Source organism: Monodelphis domestica, chromosome 4 (genome assembly GCF_027887165.1).
Source record: "Monodelphis domestica isolate mMonDom1 chromosome 4, mMonDom1.pri, whole genome shotgun sequence".
NCBI lineage: Eukaryota > Metazoa > Chordata > Mammalia > Didelphimorphia > Didelphidae > Monodelphis > Monodelphis domestica.
Window position 1 is genome coordinate 154659633 of NC_077230.1, and position 17964 is coordinate 154677596.

A 17964-nucleotide genomic window follows, 5' to 3' on the forward strand; every position below is an offset into this window, starting at 1 on the left:
CCCTCATTTTCCAATTTTTTGCCACGACAAAGAGCGTAGCTATGAATATTCTTGTACAAGTCTTTTCCTTATTATCTCTTTGGGGTACAATCCCAGCAGTGCAGTGACTGGATCAAAGGGCAGACAGTCTTTTATTGCCCTTTGGGAATAGTTCTAAATTGCCCTCCAGAATGGTTGGATCAATTCACAACTCCACCAGCAATGAATTAATGTTCCAATTTTACCACATCCCCTCCAGCATTCATTACTTTCCATAGCTGCCATGTTAGGTAATCTGCTAGGTGTAAGGTGATACCTCAGAGTTGTTTTGATTTGCATCTCTCTGAATATAACAGATTTAGAACACTTTTTCATGTGCTTATTAATGGTTTTGATTTCTTTGACTGAGAATTGCCTGTTCATGTCCCTTGCCCATTTATCAATTGGAGAATGGCTTGATTTGATTTAGTTCTTTGTAAATTTGAGATATTAAACCTTTGTCAGAGGTTTTTGTTATGAAGATTGTTTCTCAGTTTGTTATTTCCCTTCTGATTTTGGTTACATTGGTTTTGTTTGTACAAAAGCTTTTTAATTTGATGTAGTCGAAATTATTGATTTTACATTTTGTGGCTCTTTCTAAGTCTTGCTTGGTTTTAAAATCTTTCCCTTCCTAAAAATCTGACAAGTATACTATTTTGTCTCCACCTAATTTACTTATGGTTTCCTTCTTTATGTTCAAGTCACTCGCCCATTCTGAGTTTATCTTGGTGTAGGGTGTGAGGTGTTAATCCAAACCTAATCTCTCCCACACTGTCTTCCAATTTTCCCAGTAGTTTTTGTCTAATAGTGAATTTTTGTCCCCAAAGCTGGGCTCTTTGGGTTTGTCATAGACTATTTTGCTGAGGTCCCTTACCCCAAGTCTATTCCATTGATCCTCCTTTCTGTCTCTTAGCCAGTACCAAATTGTTTTGATGACCACTGCTTTATAGTATATTTTGAGATCTGGGACTGCAAGGCCACCTCCTTTTGTATTTTTTTTTCATTCTTCTTCCAAATGAACTTTGTTATGGTTTTTTCTAATTCAGGAAAGAAATTTTTTGGAAGTTCGATGGGTATGGGACTAAATAAATAGATAAGTTTGGGTAGGATGGTCATTTTTATTATGTTAGCTTGTCCCACCCATGAGCAATCAATGTTTTTCCAATTGTTTAGATCTAGTTTTAATTGTGTGGAGAGTGTTTTGTAGTTGTGTTCATATAGTTCCTGTGTTTGTCTCGGCAGATAGATTCCTAAGTATTTTATATTGTCTAGGGTGATTTTGAACAGAATTTTTCTTTCTAATTCCTGCTGCTGTGATGTGTTGGATATATATATATATATATAAATGCTGATGACTTATGTGGGTTTATTTTTTTTGTCCTGCAACTTTGCTAAAGTTGTTGATTATTTCCACTAGCTTTTTAGTTGATTCTCTAGGATTCTTTAAGTAGACCATCATATCATCTGCAAAGACTGATAGCTTGGTCTCCTCATTGCCAATTTTAATACCTTCAATTTCTTTTTCTTCTCTAATTGCTACTGCTAGTGTTTCTAGTACAATGTTAAATAATAGAGGTGATAATGGGCATCCTTGTTTCACTCCTGATCTTATTGGGAAGGCTTCGAGTTTATCCCCATTGCAGATGATGTTTGCTGATGGTTTTAGATATATACTGTTTATTATTTTTAGGAAAGGCCCTTCTATTCCTATACTTTCTAGTGCTTTCAATAGGAATGGGTGTTGTATTTTGTCAAGGGCTTTTTCTGCATCTATTGAGATAATCATGTGATTTTTGTTGGTTTGCTTGTTGATATGGTCAATTATGTGGATGGTTTTCATAATATTGAACCAGCCCTGCATTCCTGGTATGAATCCTACCTGATCATAGTGGATAACCCTTGTGATGACTTGCTGGAGTCTTTTTGCTAGCATCCTATTTAAGATTTTTGCATCTATATTCATTAGGGAGATTGGCCTATAGTTTTCTTTCTCTGTTTTTAACCTGCCTGGTTTTGGAATCAGTACCATGTTTGTGTCATAAAAGGAATTTGGTAGAACTCCCTCTTTGATTATTATGTCAAATAATTTGTATAGTATTGGGATTAACTGTTCTCTGAATGTTTGATAGAATTCACTGGTGAATCCATCAGGCCCTGGGGATTTTTTCTTAGGGAGTTCTTTGATGGCCTGTTGGATTTCATTTTCTGACATGGGATTATTTAAGAATTCTATTTCTTCTTCTTTTAGTCTAGGCAGTTTGTATTTTTGTATATATTTATCCATATCGCCTAGATTGGTGTATTTATTGCCATATAATTGGGCAAAGTAATTTTTAATGATTACCTTAATTTCCTCTTCATTGGAGATGATGTCCCCCTTTTCATCTTTGATGCTGTTAATTTGCTTTTCTTCTTTCCTTTTTTTAATTAGATTAACCAGTACTTTGTCTATTTTGTTTATTTTTTCAAAGTACCAGCTTCTAGTCTAATTTATTAAATCAATAGTTCTATCACTTTCGATTTTATTAATTTCTCCCTTAATTTTTAGGATCTCTAGTTTGGTTTTCTTCTGGGGGTTTTTAATTTGTTCGCTTTCAAGATTTTTTAATTTGCATTTCCAATTCATTGATCTCTTAATTTCTTAATATATGCACTCAGGGATATGAATTTAACTCTGATTACTGCTTTGGCTGCATCCCAAAAGGTTTGAAAGGATGTCTCACCATTGTCATTTTCCTCGATGAAATTATTAATTGTTTCTATGATTTCTTCTTTAACTAAATGATTTTGGAGTATCATATTATTTAATTTCCAATTAATTTTTTATTTGGTTTTCCACGTACCGTTACTGATCATTATTTTTATTGCCTTGTGATCTGAAAAGGCTGCATTTATTACTTCTGCTTTTCTGCATTTGTATGCCATGTTTCTGTGACCTAGTGTATGGTCAATCTTTGTGAATGTGCCATGTGGTGCTGAGAAGAAGGTGTAGTCCTTTTTGTCCCTATTTATTTTTCTCCATATGTCTATTAACTCTAATTTTTCTAAGATTTCATTCACTTCTTTTACCTCTTTCTTATTTATTTTTTGATTTGATTTATCTAAATTTGATAATGGTTGGTTCAAATCTCCCACTAATATGGTTTTACTCTCTATTTCTTCCTTCAATTCTCCTATTTTCTCCATTAAAAATTTGGGTGCTATATTATTTGGTCATACATGTAGATTAATGATATTTCCTCATTATCTAAAGTCCCTTTTAACAAAATATAATTACCTTCCCTATCCCTTTTAATCAGGTCTATTTATGTTTTGGCTTTATCAGATATCATGATTGCAACTCCTGCCTTCTTTCTACCAGTTGAGGCCCAGAAGGTCTTACTCCATCCTTTAATTCTGACCTTGTGGGTGTCTACCAGCTTCATGTGTATTTCTTGAAGACAACATATGGTAGGGTTTTGGATTCTAATCCATTCTGCTATTCGTTTACATTTTATGGGTGAGTTCATCCCATTCACGTTCAAAGTTATGATTGTCACTTGTGTACTCCCTGGCATTTTGATATCCTTCCCTAATTCTACCCTTTCTTCTTTAGCTCTAACCTTTCAATCCAGTGATTTACTTTAAATCAGTCCCCCTTGTCCCCTTCCTTGATATGTTTCCCTTTCTAGCCCATCCCTTTTTGTTTCCTCCCCCTCCCCCCTCTCCTTCCCTCCCCTTTTGTTTTCCTTCCTCCCCTAACCCCCTTGGTTTTCCCTTTTCCCTGCCCTTGTTGGGTAAGATAGAATTCAAGATCCCAATGGATCTGGATGTTCTTCCCTCTCAGAGTTGATTTCCATGAGAATAAGGTTTAAGTAAAAACTCTCTTCCTCTCCTGCTTATAGGAGTTTTCTTCCCCTCCCCTTCCCGTGTGAATCTTTGTGTGAGAAAGATTATTCTATTTGGTTTTTCTTTTCCCCCTATTTACACATTACATTTTCCCCACATATTAATATATATAGATTGATATAAATGTAGTCCTTATAGAAGAGAGTTTGAATAAAAGAAAAAGATAACATTTTTCTCCTTTTCCCTTTCCTTCATATTTACCTTTTCAGGTATTCCATGCTCTTTGTTTTTCAAAATCAAACTTTCCACAGAGCTCTGGTCTTTTCTTTGTGAAAACTTGGAAATCTTCTATTTTGTTGAATGCCCATACTTTCCCTTGGAAGTATATAGTCAGTTTTGATGGGTAGCTGATTCTTGGTTGAAGACCCAGCTCTCTTGCTTTTCTGAAAATCATGTTCCATGCCTTACGATCATTCAGAGTAGAACTTGCAAGGTCTTGTGTGACCCTGATTGGCATTCCTTTATATCTAAATTTTCTTTTTCTGGCTTCTTGTAAGATTTTTTTCTTTTGCTTGAAAGTTTTGGAATTTGGCAATTACATTCCTGGGAGTTGTCTTTTGGGGATTTAGTGTAGAGGGTGTTCTGTGAGCTCTTTCAATGCCTGTATTGCCCCCTTGTTCTAGAATCTCTGGGCAATTTTCTCTGATTATATCTTGTTTTACGATGTCAAGTTTGCTGTTTATTTCTGGCTTTTCTGCTAGTCCAATTATTCTCAAATGATCTCTTCTTCCTCTATTTTCCAAGTCTGTCATCTTGTCAATGAGATATTTTATGTTCTCTTCTAATTTCTTGGTCTTTTGGCTTTGCTTTATTAATTCTTGCTCTTTTGCAAGTTCATTGTCTTCCAGTTGCCTGATTCTGACTTTTAAAGCCTGGTTTTCTTTTTCAGTTTGGTCAAACCGGTTTTGTAGTTGCATGAATTCCTTTTGCATTATTTCCCACTTTTCCTGCCAGAAGGCTTCCATCTTTTTGATAATTTCTGATTCAAATTCTTCAAGAGTTTGTGGAGTTTCCATTTCCTTTGGAAGGTTTTGGAGCATTTGCTTGTGTTTCCTCTACTATCTCCTCTGTATTTTGTATTTTTGCTCCATAAAATGCGTCCAAAGTTGCCCCTTCTTCTTGTTTTTCTTGGTGTTTTGAGGCTTTTGTACTTCTGTACTGTTTACCATCTTTCTCTGAGTGAGGAGGACTCCTCTTCCTGTATCTGTCTGATGTTCAGAGGCTTTAGCCCCAGGCAAATTGTCCATTCTCTGCAGCTGTTCTGTCTTTTCGGGAAAGCCCAGAATTTGCTAGTGTTTCGGGTATTACTGCTCTCCTCAGTTCCCTCCCAATGTTTCTCCACTGACTTACTTCCAAGCTCTGAGCCTGGTTCAGCACTGTCCACAAGGTATCTCAGTGCCTTTGCAGGGCCATGCCCTCTGAGGGGGGAGGGGCCGTGGCTTCCTGGAGCTCTAAGGGCTCCTGATAGGATTAAGTTCAACTGGGTTGGGCTGAGTGTGCCCTGATGCAGGGACCTTCCATGAGACTCAGATGTAAGGATCCAGCCAAGGGGCTATAGGCTCCCCCCACCCCCGTCTCTCTCTGTTTCCCTGCCTTCTGTGTTGGGTGCCCCCGCAACTGGCTCAGGTTGTTTTCCAAATGCGGCCTTCAGAATAGCCGGCCCTGAGGTCCTTTTGCTGCCCCTGAGGTTCCCACTGCTGCCTCGGGATCAGCGCTCTGGGTTGGGGGGGATGGGTCCTGGGACCTTCCTTCTGCCTACCCCTTAAATCCGAATGATCTAGGGTTCTGGCTTTTGGGGGTCCATACCTTTTGATCCAGGTCCAGGAGGAGGGTTCCCGGGGTTTATCCTGTTGTTCATTTTGAATTTCGGTGCCCTAGGAGCATACAGTTTGAGATCAGTAAGGAAGGGTTTTTGGAGATCTGAACTTTAGCTCTGTCTAAGCCGCCATTTTGACCAGAAGTACCCTGTATTTCTTTTTCTGATATGGGATTATTTAAGAATTCTATTTCTTCTTCTGTTAATCTAGGCAATTTATATATTTGCAAATATTCATCAATATCACGTAGATTGGCATATTTATTGCCATATAGTTGGGCAAAATAGTTTTTAATGATTGCCTTAATTTCCTCTTCATTGGAGGTGAAGTTCCACTTTTCGTCTATGATACTGTAGATTTGGTTTTCTTCTTTCCTTTTTTTAATTAGATTAACCAGTGAATACCTCTTTATGAGTAAATCCAGTGGCTTTTTTTAGTCTTCATTTTTCTTGACATCTCTTTAGTATTTGATTCTGTTGACTGTTCCTTCTTTCTGGATATTCTGTCCACCCTGGGTTTTTATAACAATATTCTGTCATTTTTTTGGTTTTTGTTGTTGTTCTCTGATGATGTTTCTCAGTTTCTCTGGATTGCCATCCATATTTCTATTCATGAGTATACTCCCTGAAGTCTACATGTCCTGGATTTTATTATTTATAGTTTAGTTCCATGATGGTAAACCTATGGTATGTGTGCCAAAAAGGGCACACAGAGCCCTCTCTGGACAATCCTGCAGTCACTCACCAGAGTTCATTACTAGAAAGCCAGAGGGACTAAGAGCAGAACTGTTCCCCTCCCTCTCTCCATGTATCTGAGGACATTCCTTATTTCATCTGCCCCTCTGCCCAACAGCCCAATAGGAATACTTCCCCCCTCCCCTGTCTGGAGTAATGGGGAGATTTGGGAAGGGGTGAGGTGGAGTGTGTGGGGTGCAGTGCTTGATGAGGGACCATGGCATTCCATCTCTAAAAAGTTCACCATCACAGTTCTAGTTGATCTGCTTAGCTCTCTTCTGGGTTCATTGTGGATGACTCCTAAATTTACATAACCAGTTTTTTATACCTCTTCTGAATTCTAGCCCACCATCTCTAGCTGCTTATTGGATATCTCCATCTGTCCTATAGGTATCTCAAAATAGCGTTTCCAAAAATGAACTCATTATCTTTTCCCTTTAACCCCCCTTCCCTCCAAATTCCCTTATTTCAGATCAGGGAACTGCCATTTAGGCTAGTCACTCAGGATTTGTAGTCGACTCTATCTTTGGGCACTAATCCTGCTATGTCAGTTTGTAAGTTCCCACATGATTCTGATAGCATCTTTCACATCTGTTCTTTTCCCTTCACCTACAACACAACCATTCTAGTTTAGGCCTTTATTAGTTACTGACTAGATTATTGCAATACTTTTCTAACTGTTCTTCTTTGCATCCAGCCACTCCCTTCTCCAAACTATCCTCCGTAGAAGAGCCATATTGATATCACTAAGCATAGGTTTGAACATGCTACTTCCCTATTCAAGAAACTTCAGTGGTTCCCTATTCCTTCTATTATAAAATACAAACTCCTTTATATAACATTTAGAGCCTTCCCACAATCTGGCTCAAGTTCCCCTTTATAGGTTTATTATGCATTGTTCAAATTCCATGATCCTGTCCAAAATGCTTGTTACATATACATCATATTCTATATCCTGCATGGGCTATTTCCCATACCTGGAAGGTCTTCCCTTCTCAGCTCCACTTCTTGAAACCACTAATCCTCTTCTAGAATCATCTCAAATGTCATCTCCTAAAAGGTCTTTTTTTTCCTGACTCCCTCAGTAGCTAATGTTTTCTCCTCTGAAAATTACTTTGTATTTATTTTGTATCTGCCTTTTATTTTTCTGTGTACACATCATATCCTCTTAGTACATGCTCTCAATCTTATATGATGGTGATAGGGAAGAATTGAAGGAACAACTTAACCAAATAGGAGTATATGCCAAATATATATGAAATAAATGCAAGGTAATAGAGGTAGTAGTACTATAAGCTATGAGGGTTCAGGAAAGATTGCATGTAGATGATCATCCTTGAGCTAAGTTTCTTTTTAAAAAAAAGGATTTAAAGAGTCATAGGATCATAGAATCATAAACTTAGAATCTGGAAGGACCTAAGAAGACATCTTATCAGATAATCTAATTTTATCAGACATAGGGAATAGAATTTAGGAACATGGGACTGAGGTTAAACTACTGTCATTGGTATTAGAAGTAACAAACAGCAGAGATAGGATTCAAATCTGGGTCTCCTAACCCCAAATCTATTGCCATGGTATCACCATTCTTTTCATAAGTCTTTTTCCTTCTTTCTTCCTTCTTTCCTTCCCTCCTTTGATCTGTCCTTCCTTCCTTGTTTCTTTGCTTCCTTCCTTCCTTCTTTCCTTCCTTTCTTCTTTCCTCCAAATCCTTTTAGTGAAGCCTAAGCATCCCTTTTTCAGAGCAATGATTTTAAACACATAAAATACATAAGATTGCAAAGGAAACCAATTATATTGAAATGCAGTTGTTAGAATTATTTTTTTTAAGTTCATAGATCTCAAGCTAAGAACTCAACAACTCCAGCTATAGAAGCTATGTGGCTGTTAGAGCAATGGAGAGACCCTTGAGTCAGGAAGTTTAAAGCTAGCTTCCGAAACTTACTAGATTTGTGACCCTATGCAAGTTATTTGACCTCTGCTTGCTGCAATTTACTCAGTTGTAAAATGGGGATAATAATAGTAACTACTTTGAAGAGTTGTTGTGAGAATAAATGAGACAATATTTTTAAAGCACTTGGCAAAGTGCCTGGTATATAGTAGGCACTATATAGATGCTTATTCCCTTTCTCTTATGAGACATATTTCATTGTTTCCTTCTCAAGGTTAATATTCTTTTCCTTTATTTCCAGAAGCAATACCCTATGAACAAGGGAGTAGGTTGATAACCTTTTTGTCTGCAACACAAGGCAAAAATTTTTGAAGATGTAAACTGCACTTGAAAATGGTATTTTTAGGGGGCAATTAGGTGGCTCAATGGATTAAGAGCCAAGCCCAGAGACAGGAGGTCTGAGGTTAAAATTTGGCCTTATATACTTCCTAGTTGTATGACCCTGGGAAAGTCACTTAACCCCCATTCCCTAGCTCTTACCACTCTTTTGCCTTGGATTGATTTTATGACAGAAGGTAAGTATTTAAAAAATAGAATATAGTATTTTTAGCATCAGCCACATTATTGAATGGCAATATATTAGTCATTCTATCTTTTAAAAATCAGGATTTAATGGAGGTTTTTATCTATATTAAACAGGTGGCAATCTAGAATATGCTCTACTAGTTCCTTTAAGCCCAAAGCATTTTGCCTAATGCGATCACATCTCATTTTATGCCTATGGATTTTGTCCAGATGTGAAACTACCTTAAAAATTAAGATTGTAGCTTTCGTTCAGACATGGGCATTTCTTGTGCAGCAGCAGACACAAAAGACCACTATGAAGGTTTTAAAGGGGATATCTAGGATTATAGTCCTATGAGAAAAAATGACTCTGAATAAAAATATTTATCATGGAAAATGGAGAACCACTTATTTACTTAAATTAGCTTATGCTAAAACTGGATTTTCATTTTCGTTATATCCATTAACTCTGGGTATGCTCCAAGACATTCTCCTAGACACTCTTTTCTTTTCCCTCCAAACTATTTTATTTATTGATATCAATTCCTCCTGGTTTCAGTTATCATCTCAATGTAGATAATTTCCAGATTTATACATATCCAACTGTAGTCTTTTCTCCTTTCTAATCCTGAGTTATCACCTGCTTTTCCATTTCCAACTGAATGTCCAAAAGGCATCTCAAATTTGGCGTTTCCAAAATGTAACTTATTCTCTTTTCTCTCAAACTTTCCTTTCTTCTGATTTTTCCCCATTACTTATGAGAGTACCACTGACTTTCCACTCACCCAAGTAAGAAATTCAATTCCTTATATCATCCTCAACTCTTTCACACCCCATATATTCAGTCAGTCATCACATCTTGTCTTTTTTACCTCTATTTCTCTCATATACATTCCATTTTCTACATTCACACTGCCACCAGCCTAGCTTAGTATCATCTCTTGCCTGAAATATTTCAATAGCTTTAAAAATTTTTTAATTTTTTTGTTATATTTTAATTCACAAGCTCTCTTCCTTCCCCATACTAGAGAAGACCATCATTTGATAAAGATAGATATATAGATAGAGATATATAAAATCATAAAAGTTATTCTTCTTTTGATCAGTTCTTTGTTTGAAGGTGAACATTCATAATTATTCTTCAAATAATATTGCTGTTATTATACACAACATTCCCTTGGTTCTGCTAGTTTCACCCTTCATTATTTCATGCAAATCTTTCCAGGTTTTTCTAAAAACCAACCTGCTCAGTTGGGCAATTGCTACAGCAAGACAATCTCCTAACTAATTTTCTAGTTTATTTCCCACAACAGCTGTTTCAAATTTTCCCTTCTTTCCTTAAACCTGCCATATTACCTCATCCTCAACTGAACACTTTTCTCAGTAAATAGAGGTCACTTGCAATAAGTTCTCTTAGCTTCCTTTCTCTATAACTCAAAAACTTTTGACATCATCCCTTCTTCTCTCTTTTAGTTTAATCTTTGATGAAAAGGTGCTTTTCCTTGCCAAGGCCAGAGCCTTTACACATGCTTTTTACCTCATGCCCGTTTATGTCGAGCAGATTCCTCCGTCTGTCTGTCATCTCTTTAATCTTAAGCCTTTTTGTTGGATTTTCCCCTACTGCTTACAAACATGTCCAAATAAACTATCAAAAAAAATACCACCTCGTGCCCTAAATATCTAAAAAAAAAAACAAACAAAAGACTTCTCTAGATTCTACTACTCCCACAAACTATTGTCCTACTACATACTTCTCCTTTTCTCAGCTAAACTCCCAGAAAAAGCTTTCTATTATTGCCTAAACTTCCTCTCCTTGCATTCATATTTCAACCCTTTGCAATCTGACTTCTGAATTCATCAGTCAACTTAAATACCTTTCTCCAAAGTACCAATAATCACCAAGTTGCCAAATCTGAAGAATTTTAAAACTCTCATCTTTATTTTTTGGCTACTTTTCATACTTTCTGAATATTTCTTACCTCCTGGATACTCTCTTCTTTAAGTTTTTGGTATGCCACACACTCTCTCTTGATTCTTCTTCTACCTGTTTAACCACTGCTTTATCTTCATTAATGACTCATCATATACATCACATCATCTGTCTCTGTACTCCAATGCTGTCTTGGACTCCTTTTTCTCTTCTCTTTATATCACTTAGTGGTCTCCTCAAATTCTATAGGTATAAACGTATTGTCTATATACAGATGACTCCCAGTTCAATATATCTAGCCCCAGTCTTTGTCCTTAGCTCCAGTGCCATATGGTCAACTGCTCATTAACTTTCCCTCCCAAAGCCACCTCTGTTATGAACATCTCTTTTTTTGACAAAGACTCCACTATCCTTCTAGTCACTCACATTCAAAAGCTTGAATCTAATCTAATCTAATCTACACACATCTAATCATTTGTCAAATCTTACTTTAAGTTCCACAATATATTCTATATCCCTTCTCCTTTTTTCACTTATAGTGACACCATGCTAGGTCAGGTTCTTATGACATCTTGCTGAGAAATATATGTGGTAAAAATAGGTTAGCCTAGTTTTGCCCTAAAAGGCAAGGAAACTTTCCCAGGGACTTGATTATTCCAGAAGGCTAAGGCTTGAAACTTAACATGGCTTCCTGTTTCCTAAAGGGCATAAGAGAAGCAAGCCATGAGGAATCAGTGCCCTTTAGATTTGGCAAAGTTCCACTGCTGTAGGAGTTAACATACTCTACCCTGCTGACCAAGAAGCTCCTTAGCTCTCTGGATCAATCAAGTCTTTGGGATAGTTTCTTTATCCTTTATGGAAAACACACAAAAAAATCTAACCTAGCCCATATAGTGGGAGACTATTAGATGTTGCTTCTATCAAATACCTTTTGCCTAAACAAGTCTATTAATCTCTCAATTGGTCTCTTTGCTTCAAATCCATCATCTACCCTGCTGCCAAAGTGACTTTCCAAAATTGCATGTCTGACCAAATCATTGTTCTACTCTATAAACCCCAGGGGCTTTTTATTGCCTCTAGAAAAAAATATAAACTTATGTGTTGTGTTTTTTTTTTAATTGAAAAGACCTTCATAACTGAAGGAATTCCATGTGAACTGGAATGACCTCCAGGAATTGATGCAGACTGAGAGGAGCAGAATCAGGAGAACATTGTTCACAGAGACTGATACACTGTGGCACAATCCAATGTAATGGACTTCTCCATTAGTGGCAATGCAGTGATCCAGGATAATTCTGAGGGACTTATGAGAAAGAACACTATCCAAATCCAGACAAAGAACTGTGGGAGTAGAAACATAAAATAAAAACAACTGCTTGATCACATGGGTCATGGGAATATGATTGGGGATATAGACTCTAAATCACACTAGTACAAATATTAATAATATGTAAAACCCATTGGAATTGCTCATTGACCATGGGAGGAGGGATGGAAGGAGGGGAGAGAAAGAACACAAATCATTTAATCATGGGAAAATATTTTAAATTAAATAAACAATCAAAAAATAAATAAAAGACCTTCATAGTCTAAATCTAACAGCCTTTTCAGTTATATTTTCACTCTACCATCCATGCAAACCATTTTCCTCTTGTTTACAGAAGACATTTTACATTTTCTGTTTCCTAACTTCTCAACTTTGTGTCTCAAAATTCCTGGTTTCATTTGAAACAATTGAAATACTACTTTCTATGTGAAGTTTTTCTCAATCCCCCCAACTCCTAATGGTCCTTCCTCCCCAAAGCTACCTTGTATTTTTTCATATAACTCTCTCTCTAAATATACATATATGTGTGTTTATACATGAATGTGTATATTATCTCTCTTGATAGCAGATAAATTCCCTAAGTGCAAGGAATATTTCACTTTCACCTTTTTATTTCCAATGTCTAGCATAGTGGCCGGAAAATGATGTAGTTAATAAAAATTTTTGGTTGATTTACAAATGTTTCTTACACATAGCAAGTGCTTAAGAAATCATAGTAAAATCAGCAATACAATGATCCAGGACAATTCTTTTTTTTTTTTTTAAACCCTTACCTTCCGTCTTGGAGTCAATACTGTGTATTGGCTCCAAGGCAGAAGAGTGGTAAGGGTAGGCAATGAGGGTCAAGTGACTTGCCCAGGGTCACATAGCTAGGAAGTGGCTGAGGCCGGATTTGAACCTAGGACCTCCTGTCTCTAGGCCTGGCTCTCAATCCACTGAGCTACCCAGCTGCCCCTGATCCAGGACAATTCTGAAGGACTTATGACAAAGAATGTGATTCACCTTCAGAAAAAGAACTGTTGGAGTCAGGATGCAGATCAAAGCATACAATTTCCACTTTAGTTTATGTAGGTTTTTATTTGGGTGTTTTGGTTTTTATATGATTATTCTTTTACAAAAATGAATATATATTTCGTACAATAATACCCAGATCAAATTACTTACCATCTCTGGGAAGGGGGAGGGAAGAGAAGAAGGGAGACATTTTGTGTCATATAACTTCAGAAAACTTACATGGAGAAATGTTATTACATGTAATTGATAAAATGCCTTTATGAAGAAGAAAATGAAATGATGGTAGAATTGAATTAAATTGAATCTATGGTAGTCCTCTAATTTACCAGTCAAGAAACCCTAGTAAACAAAGGAAATTAATTTGTTCTTTATCAAGCCATGATGTTTCTTTGTGAATGTTGCTTTTTCTAAATATATTCCAATAACCTCCTTAATTAAATGGTCTAGAATTTCAGAGATTTAGAGTTGTAGTGGATCTTAGAGGTCATCTCATTTTACCTTCTCATTTTCCTAATAAGGATGCTGAGACCCAGAGATGAGAAGGGGCAGAATTGGAATGTGAATTCAGGATTCTGACTTGCTTCCAGGAATAGAAATCAGATTCATTTTTCTATACTTTGTGAGTTCTTTTCTCTTCCCCTTTCTGTAAATTGGGACTACATTGGCCCTGACATTTGCCAGTGTCACTGAAGAGGACCTGTATAGGAACCAAACAAAAGAAATTTTTCCATCCAAAATACCTATTTATAGATTTCTCCAACTTAAATATATCATCTGGAAATATTATAAAATTCTTCAGAGAAATTAATTGTAATGTGAGAAAAATTGAAATAACTATATATTGAGAAAAAAGTGAAAATGAATTTTCCTAAATTATGATATTAACATGGGAAAATACTACGTGAGGATGATGAGCTAACCTCAGTATTAAGTAATGGGAGATCAGGTTAGATTAGATTTGACTTTATGCTGTAAATGATCCAAAATAATTTTGTTTTATTTTTGGAAGACCCAATAAAATATTCTTTTGTCAGTTCTGCAGTAAATGGAATATCATGATCTTGGAGAAATGAAAATTACAATCCAAAAGGCAATTGAAAGTTGTATGCAGAAAGCAAACGAGTTATAGCATATTGCCATTGTATATAAGAAATGATGTAAAAATCATTACTGAAACTATGTATAAATATAAATGGAAATGGGTAGACTAATAATTAATATAGCTAGTAGAGAAGTGGGGAGCAGACCACATAGTATACCTTTCAGGGCAGTATACCTACTCCATTGCCACACACTGAAAAAAAGAACAGGAAATTCAGTGAAAAACAATTACTTCTTCCAGCCCAGAATTAGAAAAAAAAAAGACAAGATTTCAGGTAAAAGAAGGACCATGTAGTAGGGGGGGAGGGAGCTTGTAAATGAAGATGCAAGGCTGGAGACCTAGCTCAAGCTGTCAATTGAAAGAAGGTTCTAATGGAATGTTCCCAGGACTGGCAGTTGGGGGTTTGCTGGCCACACTGAGAAGAGAAACTTGGCTTTTGGGCTTTCTCTGTCTCTCTGACTCTGGGTAGTTGAAGCTGATAAGAAAAAGAAACTTGGCTTTTGAGTTGGTTTATTTGAGAGTTTAGCTGGCCAGGAGAAACTTAGAGACTTTGAACTTTGTTCTTCTCTGGGGTTAAAGCTGAGAAAGGAGACAAACCAGGCTGATTTTGTGAAGAAGAAAGAAGATTTAAAAGGCTGTTGTCCTCTATCTCCCTAACTGTCTAGAGTCACAGTTTGTGACTGGACTACTTCCTCAAACCTTCCTAAAATTATTCCCATAGTTTAGGGAAATCCTCATCCCTCTTACCTCAGTTTCCCGTCATGTTATCACAATAAACCCTTATCTGAGAAAGAAAACTAGTATCTATTATAATTCACTCAAGGGGGAGGGAAGAATTGGGAGGAGAGGGTTGGTTAAGGGAGGGAGGGAGGGAGGAAGGAGGTTAGGAAATAGATTGAAGAATCAGCTATCAGTAGGGATCAGGTGGCAAACCCCAGAGTAAACCCCAGAGCAGTATCCCCTGTGTACCAGCATCCCTGTGTGGCAGCATCCCTCAGCATTTCTCATTCCTACCTCCATTACCACCAATCAGTTTCAGGTTCCTGTAGCAGCACTCTCTAGTCACAAGCCAGAGAACAGCAATCATTGTAAGAAGAAACAGTTTCCCTTCAGTTTACCTTTCTCTATTTCAATAAGAAATAGTTTCAGTTAGTTTACTTATTCTATTTCAATCAATCAGCAAAGCCATTGTGTTATGAAAAAAAATTAATATTAGAGACTTTATACTAAGTTTTAAAGTATTTATTAGTAAGGAGAAAGAGAGAAATAAGATTTCTAGCCTTTCTAATTTAGTCTCTGGCAAAGGTTGTAAGTCATAGTTCCTGGATTCAGAGGCTGGATTTGTGGCTGGATTCAGAATCTGCTCCTCTGCTTGCCAGAGATGGCTTATATAGATAAGCTCAGGCTCAGGCTTAAGGGCTCATCCTATTCTGAAGCACTACTGATAGCTCTGAAGATACCATATTCTGAACCTCAGAGATCCAGGGAAAAGGAGAGTATATAATAAATGCATTTTTTCTGTTGAATATTTCCAGTTTATTTTATAGAATGCTTATTGTTAACAATTGTTTGTAAACAATGGTAAACTATTAGATTCTGGATTGCTCAAGCAGTAGGGACTATCTTTTGTCTTTATTTGTATAAATAATTTTTAAAAGGCTGAAAATCATATTTTAAGAAATCAAAAATGAAAACAAACTCATTATTAGAACCAGAGGCCAAATAGATAGGAAGGAAATATCAATTACTTCCAGAAAGAAACCTTAATAGGAAAAGTTCTAGCCAAAACCCAGAGTTTCTACATCAAAGAAAAAGAAAATATTTCAAGTTTCTAGAAAGAAGTTCCAAAAGCAAGGAACTAGTCAAGATAACATGAGAACTAACAGCTTCTATAATGAACAAGAGGGGATCTGAGTCAATATGGTATTCTAAAAGGTAAAACAAGCTAGGCTTATATACAAGAATAGTGTAACCTGAAAAACTGAGAGTAATTTTCCAGGGGGGTGGGAGGTAGGAAATGAATCTTCAGTGGAATAGAGGAATTTCAAGCATTTTTAGTGATTTAGATCAGAGCTGAGTAGGAATTTTTTATATATTTATATATGTATATATATATACATGAATAATGAGAAATGTAAAATTATTTGAGGAATTAAAAAGGTAACATTCTAGCAAAGTGAAAAGGAACAACTGGTCCTTCAGAATTTCAATATCTTTAATAACAGAGGGAGTTATGGTAAATAGATTCTGAGGCTTTTAATAGGAGAAAAAGGAATGGCAAAAGAATAGTTGGTGGAGGAAGAAGGAATGTATAAGAAGAATACTATGTAAAAATGGAGGAAGCAGTGGGGGAACTGGGTATCAGATGAATCTCACTCTGTATAAATATACATAGACACACACATGCATACATGAACACCCTGATGTAGGTATAACTCAAACTCAATAGGGATTGGGGATGTACCTAAGGGGAATGATAATTCTAGAGAGATAGATATGGTCAAAACAAAGCTTCCTGATCATAAGAGGAGATTGAAAGAAGGAAAAAAGAAAGTAATTATAATTGAAGGTGTTTCCCATTAAGTGGAGATTGGCTAAATAAGTTGTCTTGGGCAAATGAAATGTAATGAGCTGTAAAAAATGATGAAAACATTTTAAGTAGCATGAACTGATGCAAAGTAAGTAGAACCAGGAAAAAATTTACACAAGAATGGCAATAATGTGAAAAATAACTTTGAGACTTCTGCATGAAAATCAATGTAATGACCAAGCATATCTTTAGAGTATGTCATATGATAGTATATTATCTACCTCATGACAGAGAGGTGATTAAAGAGATGTACATTTTTAGGTAAGGTGAATGTATGACTGCTTTGCTTAACAATGTTTATTTGCTATAAGATTTTTCCTACTTTTTAACAGAGAAACTTTGGAGGGAGAGGAAAGGGTTAGCAATAGTAGTTGAAAAAATAACATTAAAACTTTAAAAAATGTATAGAAGAGGTTTACGCTTTAAAAAGATTGCTCTGTAACTCTAAACAATCACCCTAGTGCAAATATCAATAATATGGACATAGGTCTTGATCAATGACACATGTAAAACCCAGTGGAATTCACCCTAAATACGGGAGGAGGGTAAGAGGAGGAGAAGGAAAGAACATGAGTCATGTAACCATGGAAAAATGTTCTTAATTAATCAATTAAATAAAATTAAAAAAATAAAAGATTGATCTATAGCAAAAATGAACAGGTATAACATTTGTTTTTTGGCTCTGACATGGGGGAGAGAAGAGTGGGAAGGGAAAGAAAGTGAATCATGTAAACATCAAAAAATGTTTAAAAAAGAAAATTTTAAAAAGAAAAAAATGTACAGAAGAGAACAGAAGGATATTCAGAAAAAGCATTAGTAAGTGAAATAGAAAAAGGTAAACTGAGGAAACTTTCTTGTTGCTGTAAATGACTATGCTCTGGCTGGCTGTGACTGGAGAACTACTAGAGGGGAGCCTGAAACTGCTTGGTTGTAATGAGGTAGGAATGAGAAATGATGAGGGATGCTAGTACAGGGATGCTGCCACACCGGGGAACTGCTCTGGGGTTTGCCTACTGATCCCTACTGATGGCTGATGGATCAGTATATCTTTCTAATCTCCTCCCCGCTTCACTTCCTCCCTTCTCCAAC